The sequence below is a fragment of the Pinus tabuliformis genome, chromosome 4_2 (assembly GCF_031772625.1).
Source record: "Pinus tabuliformis cultivar Carrire ecotype Pingquan chromosome 4_2, CPIR1, whole genome shotgun sequence".
Classification (NCBI taxonomy): Eukaryota; Viridiplantae; Streptophyta; class Pinopsida; order Pinales; family Pinaceae; genus Pinus; species Pinus tabuliformis.
In genome coordinates, this window is record NC_142304.1 from 126,613,978 (window position 1) to 126,633,647 (window position 19,670).

At 37.1% G+C, this 19,670-nt stretch overlaps 1 long non-coding RNA gene across 1 annotated transcript; it reads right to left on the reverse strand.

Moving 5' to 3' along the window:
• Window positions 1–396: 396 nt before the first annotated feature.
• On the reverse strand, window positions 397–10,639 carry LOC149168571 (uncharacterized). The gene is made up of 4 exons (XR_016259331.1): window positions 10,557–10,639; window positions 10,020–10,115; window positions 798–959; window positions 397–677 (listed from the first exon to the last, which is right to left on the reverse strand). It is a non-coding gene; the product is annotated as an uncharacterized LOC149168571 (long non-coding RNA).
• Window positions 10,640–19,670: the final 9,031 nt, after the last annotated feature.

Below are 19,670 nucleotides of genomic sequence, written 5' to 3' on the forward strand. Positions count from 1 at the left end.
GGAAAGGGCTATTTAAGAAATCATTATTCAAGTGGGAAATTAAATTAATATGCGAACAACAATCGGGCGACCATATTGATTTGGAAAGGGCTATTTAAGAAACCATTACTGAAATTGAAAATTAAATCAATATGAAGATATATTGAAAACATGTATTATAATCATTAAAGTCAATTGATTTTGCAAACAAAATATGTTAAAACTCATTGACAATGAAATGGTTGTGAGGACATAAACTACAAAAATGGCATTGATCTCGAAACATCCCTTTTTAAGCTTGAAACGGGAAACACAAATAGTTGCGAGGACATGAACTATCAAAATGGTATTTGATGTTGAAACATCCTTTTTTAAGTGTGAAATGGAAAATACAAATAGTGTATTGTAACATCCTTTTTAAAGTTTGAAATGGAAAATAGAAAGTGTGTTGTAACATCCTTTTTAAAGATTGAAATGGAAAACACAAATAGTTGTGAGGAAACAAAGAATGAAAACGGTATTCGATCTTGAAACATCCTTTTTCAAGTTTGAAATGGAAAATACAAACAGTGAATTGTAACAAAAGAGGTTCGAGGAGGAATATAATAGTCTAAAGAACATTGTGCTTGTCATTCTATATATGAAGTTCTACGAATACATGGTGGAGGCAGCGAAGGCCTGAAGAAGCAGCAATGGACCTGCAAAATATATATTTTGTTAGAATTAGTAATATGTAAATCAGTTGCAGAAATTTACTAGTAATACTCTGAAGGTGAGTTGTGTTAAAATGAATCTGGAATGAATGGTAAAGAAGTTACCTTTGCTATGGGGATCCATATATTGTTAGTGGAAGATGCATGGTGAATAACGGCATATTGAACACCATTGGAGGGCAACGCATAGCTGGAGACGCAGTTTTTTTTGCATGCCAATATACATGTAGTTGTGTAGGTATGTTATTTCTGAGCCCATGTGGCCTGCTGCAAAAGAAAGAAAAGGTAAGAATGAGATGTACAGATAATATAAAGACATTCCAATATTTGTTTATTTACTAATAATGATCAAAGTTTGTTGTTGTTGAAAGATATGAAAAGTATGTTATGAAATAGAATGAGGTAAATAAATGGAGGAAACCTTTTGGTGATGTCAAAGTACGGGTTGGAGCAGATTATCTGGAGGCGGCATTGAACGGAGAATTTCTTCCGTGTGTTTTCTGCGAGCAATGTTTTTGTTGTCCTTCATTTTACTGTAACGATCGAAACTGAATGCGGGGTTAATTCGGAGATCTTGCAGAGAAGGCACTCTTGAAATAGCTGTGAATGTGAGACCTTGACGTTCTGTTTTTCCAATGTCAATTGTTGCTTTTGGAAGGGTCATACCCTGAGATTTGTGTATGGTTAAAGCCCAAGCCATCTTCAGTGGAATTTGTGCACGACCATTTCTTTTTACTGCTGGAATAGGCAAGTGAGTGGGGTTTCTTTCATCCCAAGGAGGCCCAATGTACTTGGGGAAATCCACGACAACAAATGTTGGAATTTGTGGTGGTGCAGTTGATTCTTTGTAAAAGATGGTTACAATTTTTCCAAGGGAACCATTAACAAGACCGGCTGAAACCCAAAGGTTGGAAGTCAACATAACTTTTTCGCCATTGCATAGCAATACAATTCTCTCAAGTTGCTCATCTTCAGAGGAAAGACTGGAATATGTGTTGTCATTTTCAGCAATGGATCGTGCGATAGGAGTGTTTAGAGATTTCATCATTTGCTTATTATGGACCGTTGTTTGAGCATTTGTTGGAAATAGATGCATGGAATCATGGAATGAACATATTTCTTCTTCTGATAAAAAGGAATCTGTGCGCGACATGAGTACGTTGTAGTCGTCGATTGTTGGATTTGCATCTCTAATGTTCTGGAGAATGTTCCTGAAAGTAACCTGTGCGATGTCGTCGCCCTGTTGACGAAATATTGTGTCCAATGTGATGACTGTGTTGAAGGTGTTCCATAGTGCGCTTCCGTGGCTCGTCCCTGCATATAGAGGTATGTCTTTGACGGGTGGTAGCTGACCGAGATCACCAACCAATATTATGGAACAACCACCGAAAGAAGTGTTTCTTTGGTGGGGAAAAGCCTCGCGAAGACGTTCATCAATATGGCTGAGAAGCTTTGGCCCAATGAAGCTCATTTCATCGATCAGTATGTATCTTATATGCCTGAGTTCTTCCTGGAATTTTGCAAGAGCACTACCTTCCAACGGCATAAGATCCTTTATAGGAAGGTGCAAAGCAGAATGGATTGTCGACGCTTGTATGTTGAAGGCAGCAACCCCTGTAGGGGCGAGGAGCATGATCGGTGAAGGTTCCAGGCTTGCAAGGCCTATGAGCATATCTTTGATGCAATTAATAAGGAGGGATTTTCCCGTACCAGCAGTGCCTTGTATTATCATTCTGAGAGCGGGTAAATAATCCTTCCTAGCAAAATGATTAAGAATAATATTTAGAGCTTTTCTTTGCATTGGAGATAATGTAGGAAGGGTCGGCAGGGTATGTTGATGTGTTTGAAGAATGCGGTGGATGGAGCGGCTATTCTCAATGAATTGTATTGCATTATTCTGTAGATCCAATGGGATAGTGGTATGATTCCAGTTATGGGTGTCATCAAAGCCACGAAGACCAAGCATGTCAAGGTCGTTTATGAGAAGCTCATTTGTAGGGTGTAACTGGGAAAGTAATTCCCATTCATTTATTTCCATGGCGTCTGCTGGATTGGCTTCATTCATAGCTGAGGTATCATTTGCGATAGATTCAATATCAGATAGTGTGCGGTGTTGATGCCAAGGATTGTAGAATGGGCGAAATGCTTGCCAATTTGCGATGAATTCTGCAGCAGAATCTCCTATATCTTGTACGATACGGCGAAAAGGTTTGTATAGCATAAGCTCAACCCTACAAAAGTCAGCGTAGCAAGGTTCTGTTGTGGATGGTATGGAGGAGTAACGTGGTATGACCCGAACAATTGCCTTTGTAGGCCTTTGTTTCCATTTGTTTATTTTGCGACGAGGATCATATGACCAGGATCTTGCCAACTCTATTAGGGATGTGGACTCTAGGGTGGAAGGGCGCTGGATATATGTATCTATGAAGTGCGGGGATGTAGTGGAGGCGGTGTCCGTTTGTGGAAGGCGCATAAGAATTTTTTGGTTTACATTTAAAGAAATGAATGGGTGACTACATAAGGTTAACGGTAATTTTTGTAGCATATGGCAGGTTTCTTGGGCTCCAATGTCACGATCAACAAGGGTTTCTGCAAGAAATTTTCGAAATGCGGATGTTGCTGGGTCAGCAATGGGTGAAGCCAGGACAATTCTACGTAGCATGTCGTGGAAGCTTTCAGATTTTTTTTCTGCTTTGGATGCATATTTGGCGATATATTTTTGAACAGCGTGTATGGAGAGTACTGGTTGGCAGTCAACATTTGCACGCCAAATAGATAGGATGGTAGGGTTATGGCTATTGAGTCGATCGTCGTTCCGAGCAGGGGTGTATGTTTTTTGGCCATTGGAATCAATGAATAAGGCCGATTTTGGATGTAATTCCCACGGTGCTTTATAACGACATTGGAGTGAGGATCCATTTTTTATTAAGCACGTGATTTCTGAGCATTTTGTGTGACGTTCAACACAATTGACGAGTTGTCCATAGTCACTGAAAGGATTGGTTCTGAAGATTTGCGGTGTGGACAACAGGCAAGGGTCTTCAGGATTTGTCCAAGCATTTGGTTGGTTTGAATTCGAAGGAGCACGAGGGTTCCAAGCGGAAATATATTTGTCGAAGAACTGCCTTGCAATATCGACTGCTTCTGTGTCTTCCCAGTTGAGATTCTCCATATCAGGTGCATTTTCTATCCAAAGGAAACCATGGATGTGCGCAGATCCCCTATGTTGCCATTCATACCTAACAAGTATGCGTTTTTGTAAGATAATTTTGCAATAGGTGAGGAATGTTGTTTAGAGTTCTTGGAGGAAAAAAAATGAGGTAGAATGCGTACCTGTACCAGTAATCTTTTGTATTCAGGTGTTTCTCCAAGATAATCTCACGAAATGCTGTGAATCTATGGTGCATATATAGTGATGTTAAATGTGGGTTAGAGATAATGTTATCATTTCTCCACTTTTGTTGTTTTCCAATATCAGTAGGAAGACATCCGGGCATGACTGCATGAAGATCAGGCCATTTTGTATCAGCTGCACTTAATGTGAAGAAGAACGTCGGGCAACCGAGTTGAGATATCATGTCCATTAGTTCATTTTTAGCTTTGTGCCAAAATGACCTTGTTCCACGTAAAGAGCTGCCGAATCGCATGACTTGCTCTGCCAATTGCTCATCTGGAAATTGTTCTAATCGAATGTTCAGATCTTGAATAGATATTGGAAAGTTATCTGTGATGTTTTTTTTCACAAAAAACGACGCTGTTGCTTGACTGCGATGCCGCATCATGAGATTATATATGTAATAACGAAAGCATGGGTGGCTTCCAAATCTGTTATCGGAGTAACGTATGAGATGAAGTGCATATTCATGTAACTGCACTGCTTTCATTCTTGGCTGATTTGGCATTGCAGCGCCTGTCAGGAAAAGGGCGGGGAAAGCCATGGAGAGTAGACCTTTTGTGTTGTATTCATTGACTGGTGATAAACCAATTGTTGGCCACTCAATTGTAGTATCAGATTGGTGGTTGTAAGCATGCAAATAATGGCGGATTTCTTGGATTTCTGTATTTGTATTGGGTATGATGGGTACGAACGATGATGTTTGGCCAGCGGGTGGGTCTGTGAAATCTTCGGTGAGCTCATGGGGTGGTTCAAGTGGAAGGCGAACAGTGGTTTCTGTAGTATTGGAATGGTGAAGGGAGGAGGAGACATCGGTGGGGATTGCTGGTAAGGATGCCAGTGCATTGGAATCAATACGAACATTCTTATAGTATGGGTCATTAGCCAATTTGTATTCCAATGCAGCGAGAACGCGATGTCTACTGACAATGAAATCATAAGCCTTATGGTCACTACTATGACGCGTGACAATTAGGATGTCCAAGTGCTCAACACGGCGTGGCAACATGTTTGCGATTTTTGTTATGTCTTGAGGAAAACAAATTGTGTGGCCACTGTATTTATACTGGTCACCACGTGCATGTGTTACCTGCAGTATAGGGTTAACCCTAGCAATGAGCATTTCTTCTATTTGTGAAAGAGACGTAAGGGCAATGGTAGAGGGCCAGGGTCCATGTTGTTTGATAATGAGAAGCGATGACCCTTTGTTTCAGAGGCGCATCTGGAGCAGCAAGACATGTGGTTGGAATTTCGGATATGTATTCCAGGATATGATTCAAGACAAATGGAGCATGGGCATTTAGGTGGAAGTGTATCAAGCTTTGAACGGAAATCTCGATGTGCTTGATCAGTATAAACGTTGCTGAAAGCATGTGCAAAGGAGGGGTTAGGGCAATGAGGCATGGATGCATTTGTTTGAGAGGTTTGCTGAGAAGATAAAGAGTCTGATAATTGCAAGGGAGGATTGTTTTCAGGGTGGGCCATTTCAAACGAGGAAGGTTGGTCACCCTTTTGTTTTTTGTGTTTTTGACATTCTACGATGTTTTTCTTTGCTTGGTAAAGCTCACGGCGCCGTGCATTTATTCGTTCTTTATTTGTTGCATAGTATCTTCGAGCACGTTCATTATTAGAAGAAGAAACCATCCGCAAAATTTATGGCACCTATAAGCAAGGGAGGGGAAAAGAAGAATGTTATTTAGAGACAACAACCACGTTATTGTATGAAAGCGAAAGAAGGGTAAAAAATGCAAGCGAAAGCAAAAGAAGGGGAAAAAATGTAAGTTCTAAACAGTGCCATGTGAATTTTTTTATTTGAGAAATGTTTTTGAAAGAACGTATTAGTATTTTTTCTGCATACATGTAGGTAGTTTCATGTGTAAAGCTGGTAAAAGGAAAAAAAAAATGTGATTTTGTCTACTAACATAATGCTAGATACAATGGAGAACAAATATTTTTTTCAATGGTATATAAGAAAATTTCATAAGAAGACATGCAACAATATATCTTGTAAAGTTGTATTTATAAAATTGGACAATAGGAATTGCCAAAAAGCAAGGAACACATTCTGCAATATTTATTTACAATGTCGAGATGCTCTGAATTTCTCGAAGGATGTTTTTGCATTCTGTCGGGAAATGCAGTTTTTCTTCTTTTATGATAACGCATTTCAAGCGTGGGACTTCTTTAAAAGTTTCTGTCTTCACCGATAGTGTGAAGATATGATCTGTCCATAGAGCTCTAGAGACAATTTCCTTGATTAGTTCTGGATCTGAAGACAATAGATAGAAGTCTTTGGCATTATTTCCAAGAATTGTAGAGCCCGCGTCTTCGAAAGCAACAGTTGAAGCCAATTCACCAGTGTGATCTTGTATGTCGATTTTCAATAAGTATCTGTAATCACAGTCGCTTACTTCAGCATTGCATTTTGGACAGAACCAAACCCCTGTATTTTGTGGAATAAGTTTTTTCATGCATTTTCTCCCACCAACAATCGACGGGCAAGAAATGTAGTAAAAACTATCCATACCAATTTTTGTTATTGTGCCCTTTAGTTGGAAAAATGTTGGTTTCTCTAAGGAATCCATACTGTAAATGTCAGCAATTGTTAATTTTTTTTGTTGGTGGCATAAAGGAGATCTTGTTGTCAAAGATGTTGAAGCAACAGTCGAGCCTTCTTTTTTAAACCACGACTTTAGCGCATGGGCCTCTTCAATGTCAGGATCTACAAGAACAATGGATCTTGTTGTAGTGCCGATATTTTTCCCATTAAATTCTCCAACACGTGCATATTTGATTGCAATGATGGGGTTATTTCCTGTAGCACATAGGGAGGAGATTTCCTGTGAAATGGCATTAAAATTATCTCCCCAAAAGATTGCATCTATACTATACCCTGACATGTCTTGGAGCTGTACTGTTTGTTTATTGACTTCAGAGCCATCTCTTCTACGTATAGTGCATACACTGGAAATGTCTGTGACAACACCAAGAATATCAACAATGGAGTTGACGTTTGTTGTTCTGATATCATCAATTGATTTTATACTGAATTGCACTGTTGGATTATGTTTTTTTTCACTGGCAACATGTTCTATGGTAGATGTTGCATTCAACAAAACTTCCCAGTCATTGTTCAAGTGGTTGTATTGCTTATTAGCCATTTTCACATTCCCTTTAGAAACAATGTAGACATTTCCATTTTGGATTTTGTCGAAAAAATAATCCGCGACATTGTTGAAACATGTGATATGTATTTCTCCACCCTCTGCATCGAACAGGTCAAAACCAAACACTTTACCGGGTCCGTACTGATTCTGAAAATGTCGAAGAGCTGTTTTCCTTTGGACGTATCCTTTTATGCACCAGTTTGAGTGGTAAGGGTTTAACGATTTGATGGGAATTTGAACCGGTTGAACGGACGGGGTTGGAGTAGTTGGAAGAGGGCATTGCCTTTTTGATGGAGGATGTGGATCCGATGAGGATGGAGAGTTTTCATGAGATGTGATGGGGATACTCATAGTTTTTGGATTGCCAATCAAGGGTGCAAAGGAAGTAGATATTTCAAAGTCTATTAGCTTTATAGACCTACACGACAAATGAGAGTCAAAGGAATAACTGTTAGGAGCGGTTGTGTTAAAAGTAAAAAAATGTTAAATTTGAAATAAGAAATTTATAACAAACTTACGTTGAAGGACCAATAGCTGAGGTAGTCCAACTTTTAACATTTATAATAGAACCCTTTTGTAGCAAGCCTGTTGCTACGAGATCATTGAAATCTTTTGGAAGCATGATGTGTTTCTTATGTGTTCCGTCTGAAATTGCAGTACGATATCGTGGAGTTGAATTTTGCATTGATTGTATTGGCTCAAGTTCAGCAATTTGTAGGTATGGTTGAATATGAGTTGATCCAGATAACATTGAGGAAATTGCATTTTCAGTGAGGTTTGATGTCATTTTCTGGTACAAAATAAAACACAAAAATGTTGAAAGAAGCATGTTTAGTTTTTTTCTAAATGAGTGGGCATCTAAGCTTGTAAACATAATGAAGAAAGATAGTTATTACCAACAACTTTTATACGTTCATTTTTTTAAGCATACTTCCACGAAGCGCAGAGGAAGGAGAGGGAGAAACAAATGAAATAGAAGGTTTGGGGGTAACTCTAGTAGCATCTGGTTGCTGATTTGATTGCCAAAAAATCATGGTGTTTTGAACGACAGAGGTCGAGAAAAGCCATACCAGCAGGTGAAGTGCAAGCCCTGGAAGGGACAATGTAGCCATATGAGGTACACCAACATCTCCCTAGAGGAAAAGGGAGCAGGATTCCCCCGAGGGGAAATCCTTGATTGGTGGACTCCATTTTGTCAAACTGAGACCAACGAGGGAGCAGTGATGTTATTCCGATTTGAATAAATTGTATGACACTTTGACACAACTTGCTTTTTCAATTTTTAAGAGCCGAGAAAAAGCTAAAGACGAATCTAGTCGCCTTCGATTCTAGTCGCCTTTGATTTGGGCAACTCTAGTATCATCTGGTTGTTGAGTTGATTGCTCGAGAATCACGGTGTTTTGAACGGCAGAGGGTGAGAAAAAACATATTGGCAGGCCAATTGCAAGCCCTGGAAGGGTCAATGTAGCCATATGAGGTGCACCAACATCTCCCCTAGAGGAAAAGGGAGCAGGATTCCTCCATGGGGAAATCCTTGAATGGTGGACTCCATTTTCCCACCCTAAGACCAACGAGGGAACAGTGAGGTTATTCCGATTTAAATAAATTTTATGACACTTTGACACAATTTGCTTTTTCATTTTTTAAGAGTCGAGAAAAAGCTAAAGGTGACTCTAGTCGCCTTCGATTTTTAACGAGCCTGAAGTGACAAGTGCTCATGCTTTTTCATTTTTTAAGAGTCGAGAAAAAGCTAAAGATGACTCTAGTCGCCTTCGATTTTTAACGAGCCTGAAGTGACAAGTGCTCAGATGGTCCTTTTCTTTTAAGGAGTCTAAAAAGGAACGAAAGTGACTACTCTGGATATCTAGACAGGGGGATTACCAAACCAATCGCAAAACTGCAGAATACTTTTTATGGTACGGCAGTCAATCTTCCCGAATGCTGTGTTCAGTGCATTGCGATCGATAGGGCGGCAGACACGGCTTCCTAAGGATAAAGGATATAGCCTACTGTGGTCTCCCAATATATACTCGACGGTACGTGGGAGCACAAGTCCGTACTGGCACTTGTCATTTCAAAGAGGAGGAATCACCCAACCTACGATGAAAGTGATAGTTACCAGGCTTTACGACGCCGGAACACGTCTCTAGCCTAGACTTCTAAATGGTGTGCGTTAGGTTCCAAAGCGTTTTTATGTTCATTGAAATGTATTTTACAGTTGATCTTTCTTAAGAAGTTTGCCTTTAAGGTTGATCGCGTGATGTACACATACAATTCCTAAATATGCAATCTAAGATGATAAACAATCGTTTACTTTCTTTTTTTGCAATGAAAATCCTAGCTACTAAGGAAAGAGAAGCGAAACTGTTTGAACATAGAGCAGAGAGCACATGCAAAGTCCTAAATCAATTTTCGCATGCATTCTAAATGCAAATGTACATGCATGTATTTGTTTTCCGCTTTCTTAATGTGTGGATGACAAAAAAAATGCCAAGTGGAATATAATATCAATACACACTAAAAAACAAGGCAGCCACGATGGCACCACTTTGCATTAGTTAAACACAAAGGAATAAAGTTTAAATTATCAAGAAAGCATATATATAACTGAATCATTTCAATCGGAAAATAATTTTGAATGAAATTTATAAGACTCTTTAGTTGCTCAGTGGCTAATGTACAATTGATGGAAGAGGATTTTGTATCATGGCCCATGGATGAAATATAAATGAAGCAAAAACTCGGAAAAGAGACTAAGGTTGTTACCGAAGATGATGCAATATAGAAAACGCCCAGAAATGTCCGTCAATGCTGAAAGTTGGATTGCCCAGTGACAAAACAGAGTAGGCCAAGGCAAAGTATCTGTATTCAATATTGTTGTGTGAGTAACCAACACAAGCTGCATAGTGCTATGCAAATTAATAGTCTTTGCGAGAAGAAAACCCAACATAATCCACACAATCTAATCCTCGCAAGGAAGGTTTTGTAGGGATTTAAAGGTTTTCTTATGTTATAAAATCCTAGGCAAATGTGGGTGCCCCAGCAAATAAAAATGTTTACCATAATACCCACTTACTATTAAGCATTGTCTCCAAAGGAACTTGAACAATATGATAAAAGATTGATCTTTTACTTCTATAATATACATAATGTTAAATATATGAAAAACACTTTCTGCTTTCAAGTAAGACTCTATAGTTGCTGAGTGGCTAATGTACAATTGATGGAAGAGGATTTTCTATAATGGTCCATGGATGAAATAGAAATGAAGCAAAAACTCGGAAAGGAGATTAAGGTTGTTACCGGTGTTGAAGCAATACAGAGAACGTCTAGAAATGTCCTTCAACGCTGAAAGTTGAACAACAACTACAAATTAGTTTGCAACTGCTTCACATATATTAAAAAATGGATATTGTCAGATAAAGGTAGGGAGAAATTCAATAACAAAACAGAGATTAAACTACATGCAAGATGATCCGAGAACGAGTAGTTTAATATCATCTTTTAATATAATTTGATGGTTAAAAAAATATGTTGCATCATTCAAAAGTTATCAATTCAAATTTACAGATAGAATATGCATGACTTTGCACACAAAAAATAGAATATGCATAACTTTGCAAACTTAAATAGCGATTTCAGAAGTAAAATATATAAATACATTGTATGAGTCAAATTACTTCCAAAGTTAACAAGATTGGATCTCGTTACAAGAACTTCCAGCCACCTTGTTGTAAGACCTTCATATTTAAAAACATTTTACCCTACTTATACTCTGTAATTGAGAGTATAGCTAGAATATAAGGCTGTACTTCGTTACATGGGAAATATATATATATGCACATCAAAGCCTGATTGAATAACCCGGGAGCATAGTTCAAAACACCAAGTTGAAGCCTAGATTTATATTTAATGTTGCACAAATTTGGCATAAAGCATAGGATAAACCACTGACAAAGTTAACAAAGCCTGATTGAATAACCTGAGAGCATAGTTCAAAACACCAAGTTGAAGCCTAGATTTATATTTAATGTTGCACAAATTTGGCAGAAAGCATAGGATAAACCACTGACAAAGTCAACAAAGCCTGATTGAACAACCTGAGAGCATAGGTCAAAACACCAACTCAAAAGTCTAATCCACTGCCATGTTGTGTGAAATTTGGCCCTTTTGAGTATTAACATTATGTGCCATGTAACGGGGTATAATTTGATGGCATGTTATTGCTGTTTAATTTGAGGACAATCAAGAATAGGACAATACCTTCTTGAGCATTAAATCTTTGATAACAATTTCTGCATAATTCCGAGGGCAATCTCTGTTCTTGTGGTTCAGGTCTTCATTTCTTCAATGAACAGTCAATAAGTATTGCCAGTTTGCATTTTATTCTAAAAAAATTCCAAACAATCCCACTCATGTTTGTGACTTGAGGTCCATCGAAGGATTTTATGCTTTCAATGTATGTTTGGCTGCTGACCCTCTACGTGTTGAATTTCAACATTTTTGTGGTTAGTTTTCTTCTCAGAGTTCGGTTAGAGAATGTATATCTTTCCATGCTAATTTGCTTCTCTGCTTACTTGTGGACCTTTTGGTGCACTTGGTTTGTTGTTTAGTTGGCTTTTTCTTAAATTATTTTGTTCTAGTTTCGAGTTTTTAAGGTTGTTGATTTCTGAGTTTTTCAGCATTTCAGGTCCACTATAATATTTCTTTAACTGTCATAACTCCCAAGGCATAAAAACATAAATTAATGCAGATAACAGGCCAGCTAACCATAGTAATATGTCATATCAAGAAGTTGGTGGAATCATGCCCACATTGGGAGAGGGCTCTTTATCCTCAAGGTTCTATGCCTCCATCCATAACTTGCAGGTTTAGGATCAGTCACAATGGATTTTCATCCATAGCTTCCTTCTTGGACTCTTCACATCACTCTAGCTCAGAAATGGCTAGAAGGATGGTCAAAATTTATCAAACTGGGGAACTTTTGAGCCCTGGAGTACAAACCAGCAACTTCGCCTCTCTTGATGTTCACAAAAAGCTTGGCCTACCCTATGCTGAGGCCAACACAGGGCAATGATTACCAGAAGCTCTAGGATGAGAAGAATGCATCGGCAAGCACTCATCTATGGGGACTATACTCATGGTGCAGGGCACACTGTTCTAGTTAGACATAGCCTAAAAAATCTATAAAGACTGTATACATTAGTTCCGGAACAACCCCAACATAAGCTGCACAATTGATTGTGTAAATGGACAGCTTCTGTGTGAACAACAGCTATTGTTTGCATCTCATTAGGTTCAGTGATATTAGTGTGTGTAATCACCATCGCTCTGAGAGTTTTTTGGAGAAATCTTGAAGGCTAGTGAACAAATCTTGAACCAGAAGTAGAAGAAGTACATTTTGGGGCAGACCTTGGGTTAACTTTTGGAGCAAAATTGTAGCCTCTCTTGAAGCAGGCTTGGAGATGGTAGTATGGTGCCAATAGGTGCCAACAGAAATCATGAAATTGTTAATGCTATTTGATTCAACCTAACAGTGATGTGCTATCAAACTCCTCCAGCTGAAATGCATGCTTGAAGACATCAATTCACAAGTTTTACATGCAATAGCAGAAAATAACCATATGCATAGCCTAGCCATTGAATAGAATTCAATGTAACAATGATGTGCTATCAAACTCCAGCTGAAATGAGTGCTTTGAAAAAATTGACTGGGAAGGGGGGGCTCTGTTTTCTACACGATTAGCTTATCCCAGTTTTATATGCTAAACATTCCCCTAAACGCAGTTTTTGTTCATTTGACCCTTTTGACTATTAACATTATGTGCCATGTAACGGGGTATAATTTGATGGCATGTTATTGCTGTTTAATTTGAGGACAATCAAGAATAGGACAATACCTTCTTGAGCATTAAATCTTTGATAACAATTTCTGCATAATTCCGAGGCCAATCTCTGTTATTGTGGTTCAGGTCTACATTTCTTCAATGAACAGTCAATAAGTATTGCCAGTTTGCATTTTATTCTAAAAAAATTCCAAACAATCCCACTCATGTTTGTGACTTGAGGTCCATCGAAGGATTTTATGCTTTCAATGTATGTTTGGAGTTGTCTCTGTTTAATTGAATGGACTGTGTGCCTTGACAAAAAAGTAAGTGACCTGTTGAGGTAACATATGAACAACTCAATTACGAACACCTAGCAGAAATATCTTCTCATTATTAATTATGGATATTCTACATGGAAAATGAAGTAGATAATGTAGCTCTGATATGATGAGAAAATTATTTGTTGAATATAGAATGTTAAGGTAAAGAATTTAGTTAAGAGGTGAAATATATATTCCTCCAAAATAGGATAAAGGACAGCTGGTGAAGATAGGTGGCAGAGGATCAGTAGGCAGAAGATTACTTAAGATTTAAGTTGATTGTGTAAATGGACAACTTCTGTGCAAACAACAGCTATTGTTTGCATCTCATTAGGTTCAGTGATACAAGACTTTGGGAGAGAATGAAAATCCTCAGCCATGAACATATTGCACTTCTGTTGGATACGTCACTAATGCATAGATTCGATTCTTTGGTTGACCAGGATATTAACATCATAATTCCTACTCAAATTTTGCATGGCAGAATCCTTAAACACTGCATATTTTGCAAATGACAGATATGGTGGAAATTCATATATCTGTATTGTTCAGAGTTTTAAGAAGCACATGTATCTAAGAATCCAGGAACCTGAGTTAAGAGAAACGAGAAGTTTAGGGATCTGTTTTAAAGGTCATTATCCAGCAATGACAAAAAGGTGAAATTTTGGAGTTGTCTCTGTTTAGTTGAATGGACTGTGTGCCTTGACAAAAAAGTAAGTGACCTGTTGAGGTAACATATGAACAACTCAATTACGAACACCTAGCAGAAATATCTTCTCATTATTAATTATGGATATTCTGATGCTAAATTCTGAGGATCTGGTATAACAGTAGATTCTACACAAAATGGTGAAACCATCTGAGCTCTTCATCAGTAAGAGAAATTCTTGATACAGCAGATAAAGCTCATGATGGGGATATCACTGATACGGTTTAGGCACCTCAGCCTCTTGCAACATAAAGTGGTCTCACAACTATTTCAGCTACGACCAGCAATGACAAAAAGGTGAAATTTTGGAGTTGTCTCTGTTTAATTGAATGGACTGTGTGCCTTGACAAAAAAGTAAGTGACCTGTTGAGGTAACATATGAACAACTCAATTACGAACACCTAGCAGAAATATCTTCTCATTATTAATTATGGATATTCTACATGGAAAATGAAGTAGATAATGTAGCTCTGAGATGATGAGAAAATTATTTGTTGAATATAGAATGTTAAGGTAAAGAATTTAGTTAAGAGGTGAAAAATATATTCCTCCAAAATAGGATAAAGACAGCTGGTGAAGATAGGTGGCAGAGGATCAGTAGGCAGAAGATTACTTAAGATTTAAGTTGATTGTGTAAATGGACAGCTTTTGTGTGAACAACAGCTATTGTTTGCATCTCATTAGGTTCAGTGATACAAGACTTTGGGAGAGAATGAAAATCCTCAGCTATGAACATATTGCACTTCTGTTGGATACGTCACTAATGCATAGATTCGATTCTTTGGTTGACCAGGATATTAACATCATAATTCCTACTCAAATTTTGCATGGCAGAATCCTTAAACACTGCATATTTTGCAAATGACAGATATGGTGGAAATTCATATATCTGTATTGTTCAGAGTTTTAAGAAGCACATGTATCTAAGAATCCAGGAACCTGAGTTAAGAGAAACGAGAAGTTTAGGGATCTGTTTTAAAGGTCATTATCCAGCAATGACAAAAAGGTGAAATTTTGGAGTTGTCTCTGTTTAGTTGAATGGACTGTGTGCCTTGACAAAAAAGTAAGTGACCTGTTGAGGTAACATATGAACAACTCAATTACGAACACCTAGCAGAAATATCTTCTCATTATTAATTATGGATATTCTACATGGAAAATGAAGTAGATAATGTAGCTCTGAGATGATGAGAAAATTATTTGTTGAATATAGAATGTTAAGGTAAATAATTTAGTTAAGAGGTGAAATATATATTCCTCCAAAATAGGATAAAGGACAGCTGGTGAAGATAGGTGGCAGAGGATCAGTAGGCAGAAGATTACTTAAGATTTAAGTTGATTGTGTAAATGGACAGCTTCTGTGTGGACAACAGCTATTGTTTGCATCTCATTAGGTTCAGTGATACAAGACTTTGGGAGAGAATGAAAATCCTCAGCAATGAACATATTGCACTTCTGTTGGATACGTCACTAATGCATAGATTCGATTCTTTGGTTGACCAGGATATTAACATCATAATTCCTACTCAAATTTTGCATGGCAGAATCCTTAAACACTGCATATTTTGCAAATGACAGATATGGTGGAAATTCATATATCTGTATTGTTCAGAGTTTTAAGAAGCACATGTATCTAAGAATCCAGGAACCTGAGTTAAGAGAAACGAGAAGTTTAGGGATCTGTTTTAAAGGTCATTATGCAAGCAAAGAAATCAAAAGCAGGTACCAGGGATATATGAATGACTTTTCAGCTTGTGAAAGCTGAAGAATACCAATTTCCTTTCTACTACACAATTATAGTGCTCTTGTGCATCTTCCCCAAATTGAAACAGTTGTTATTGTATATAAATCAATTGACTGGGGAGATTCCTGCTGAGATTGGGAACCTCACATCCCTAACTGCTCTTGACTTGGATAGTAATTACCTCACAGGGATCATTCCTAAGGAGATATCTTCATTTAAAAATTTAGGTCTTGTACACCTCTGGAACAACAGCCTGACAGGTCAGATACCAGAAGGTCTTGCTGAGCTTGATCATTTATATGATATTGCTCTGTTCATGAATCAGTTAACTGGCAACTTAAGTATATCAGTACATGCCAAATGGAAGCTTAGGTGACTTTCTGAGAGGCAGTAACGCACATGTGCTTGACTACAATATACGGTACAAGATTGCACTTGGCACTGCTCATGCCTTGTCCTACTTGCACCATGACTGTGTACCCCCCATTGTGCATCGAGATGTAAAGCCAGACAATATTCTGCTTGATGATGAGTTGGAACCGCATTTAGCTGATTTTGGAATTGCAAAGATCCTTGATAACATACATCCCATGGGGTGCACAGTTTCAGGTGTTCCAGGTTCTGTTGGATACATTGCCCCGGGTAAGCATACTGTTGCCTTTCATTGTATGTTTACTTTTCCCATCACTCTTCTAGGATGGTTATCTTTCCAATTCAATCAATTAAGCTGCATATTGTAGCCTTATGGGCATTGTGAGATAGTATTGTTAAATCTTTGCTTCCTTGTATGGTCATTAAAGTCAAAATTCTAAAAGAGAAGAAGTATTTGATAAAAACATTTTTTTTACATTTTATTTTATATAGACACATTAGTCCTTACCTAAAAGCATCATGCAGTTGCATAGACCAGTACTCTAGATAGATGTGCAAATCAATGTAATTTTGGTCATTCATGCTATCAGTAGTGATTACAATACGCATGAATGGATTTGATACATAAGCAGGTAAGCTTCTTCTTGAGTGACTGGAATTATAATGCCAAACCTCCTTGTAATTGGACTGGCGTTGTTTGTGATTCTTCTAATACAGTTATTAGAGGCCTTAACTTGAGCTACAAAGGACTTTCAGGCTTTTTGTCTCCTGTAATCTGCCAGCTTCCGAAACTTACAGACTTGGAGTTTGCAGGCAACAATTTCAATGGTCCCTTTCCAGCATGGTTCTCTAACTGCACTAAATTAGCCAAGTTGGATTTGAGTTTCAATGGCTTCGGGGGTCCTCTGCCTGAAACTATTTCTGATTTTCGCAATCTAGCTTATTTAGATATATCAACTAACCAATTTTCAGGGGCCTTGCCAGAAAGCATAGGAAGACTTGCAAAGCTTGAGTACCTGAATGTCTCAGTCTGCCAGTTCAGTGGTTCAATTCCTCCCCAAATTGGTAATCTCTCTGAGTTAACAACCTTGTTTCTCTCTTGGAATTTCTTTTCCCCTCCATATCTACCCTCAAGATTGAGTAACTTGACTAAATTACAAATCTTTAGCTGTGCAAGATGCCCTCTATCTGGAACCATACCCACATGGCTTGAAAGCTGGAGAGAGCTGGAATTTCTGGAGCTAACATATAACAATCTCACAGGCCCTATTCCTAAAGAGCTCATGCGCTTCCCCAAATTGAAACAGTTGTTATTGTATATAAATCGACTGGGGAGATTCCTGCTGAGATTGGAACAATTTCAATGGTCCCTTTCCAGCATGGTTCTCTAACTGCACTAAATTAGCCAAGTTGGATTTGAGTTTCAATGGCTTCAGGGGTCCTCTGCCTGAAACTATTTCTGATTTTCGCAATCTAGCTTATTTAGATATATCAACTAACCAATTTTCAGGGGCCTTGCCAGAAAGCATAGGAAGACTTGCAAAGCTTGAGTACCTGAATGTCTCAGTCTGCCAGTTCAGTGGTTCAATTCCTCCCCAAATTGGTAATCTCTCTGAGTTAACAACCTTGTTTCTCTCTTGGAATTTCTTTTCCCCTCCATATCTACCCTCAAGATTGAGTAACTTCACTAAATTACAAATCTTTAGCTGTGCAAGATGCCCTCTATCTGGAACCATACCCACATGGCTTGAAAGCTGGAGAGAGCTGGAATTTCTGGAGCTAACATATAACAATCTCACAGGCCCTATTCCTAAAGAGCTCACGCGCTTCCCCAAATTGAAACAGTTGTTATTGTATATAAATCAACTGGGGAGATTCCTGCTGAGATTGGGAACCTCACATCCCTAACCACTCTTGACTTGGATAGTAATTACCTCACAGGGATCATTCCTAAGGAGATATCTTCATTGAAAAATTTAGGTCTTGTACACCTCTGGAACAACAGCTTGACAGGTCAGATACCAGAAGGTCTTGCTATTGTTTGCATCTCATTAGGTTCAGTGATACAAGACTTTGGGAGAGAATGAAAATCCTCAGCCATGAACATATTGCACTTCTGTTGGATACGTCACTAATGCATAGATTAATTGTCTTATGGTGGCCTTGAGTGGTCACTCCCATTAGTCACATGCTTTTTAGTTTTCTGTTGGTGACATTTCTTAGGCTTGATAACATGTTATTTAATTTATGAAAATGTGTTATTGTCCATATTATTCTTAAATATTAATATTAAGTATGTTGGTTTTGAGGATGGTTTAGCAAAAAGTTGGCAAAAGGTTTATAGATTGTATTTTATAATGTAATGATTCATTGCTTGATGAAATTGTTTTGGATATTATTGTTTTGAGACTTCTGTGATCAGTGCTTTGTGTATTGTTTTCTTCCGAAGGAACTTCGCATCCATGACTGTTTGTATCGACGTTTCAAGCCATCCACCATGACTCATCATCAGGATAGATCAGTAATTATGTAGGACAGATCTCATTGGACTTTAATAAATAGGGTTAAGAGATGCATAGGGAATGGAAGCCAACCTTGCCAAACTTGTTTTGTAATTTTTGGGTTTTGATTTAATTATACACTATTAATAAAGTAGAATGATTTAAATTAAGTTTGAAATATTTAATTATATAATTGAAGTGTTTAAGTATTAATTTTTATGTTAATATCAGTGATGTAAAATAATTTAATTATTTAATTTGATATTCTTTGTTTGTAAATTAATATTTTTAATATTTAATTATATGATGAGATTTTTATTATTTAATTATATGATTTATTTATTTATTTAATTTTTTTTCCAATTTAATGAGAATTTATGTGATGGTATTTTTATTTATTTCAATATTAATATTAAAATGAATTTTTAATTTATTCTTACTTATTTTTATTTTTATTTATATTTATTATTTATTTATGATTAATTATATTATGTTTGTTACTACTTTGTTTTATACTTAATTTTATTTTAGTTTTGTTTTTGTTGTTTAGAGCTATATAGAATTTTTATTTATTTCAATATTAATATTAAAATGAATTTTTAATTTATTTTTATTTTTATTTATTGTTTATTTATTTATGATTAATTATATTATGTTTGTTACTACTTTGTTTCATACTTAATTTTATTTTAGTTTTGTTCTTGTTATTTAGAGTAAATTAATTAGTCTGATTTTAATAATAATCTTAATGTTAATTAATACTAGTTTAATATTAGTGCTTGTTTCTATAATTTTAATTTCTATAATTTTAATGTTAATATTAGTAATCTAAGGTTTATAGTTTTTAGTTTTAAGATGTAAATTAATGTTTTTAATTTTAAGAATTGGAAGTTTGGGTAGGTGTTTAGTACAGGTGTGAAGTGTGGAGAATGTTGGGGAGGGA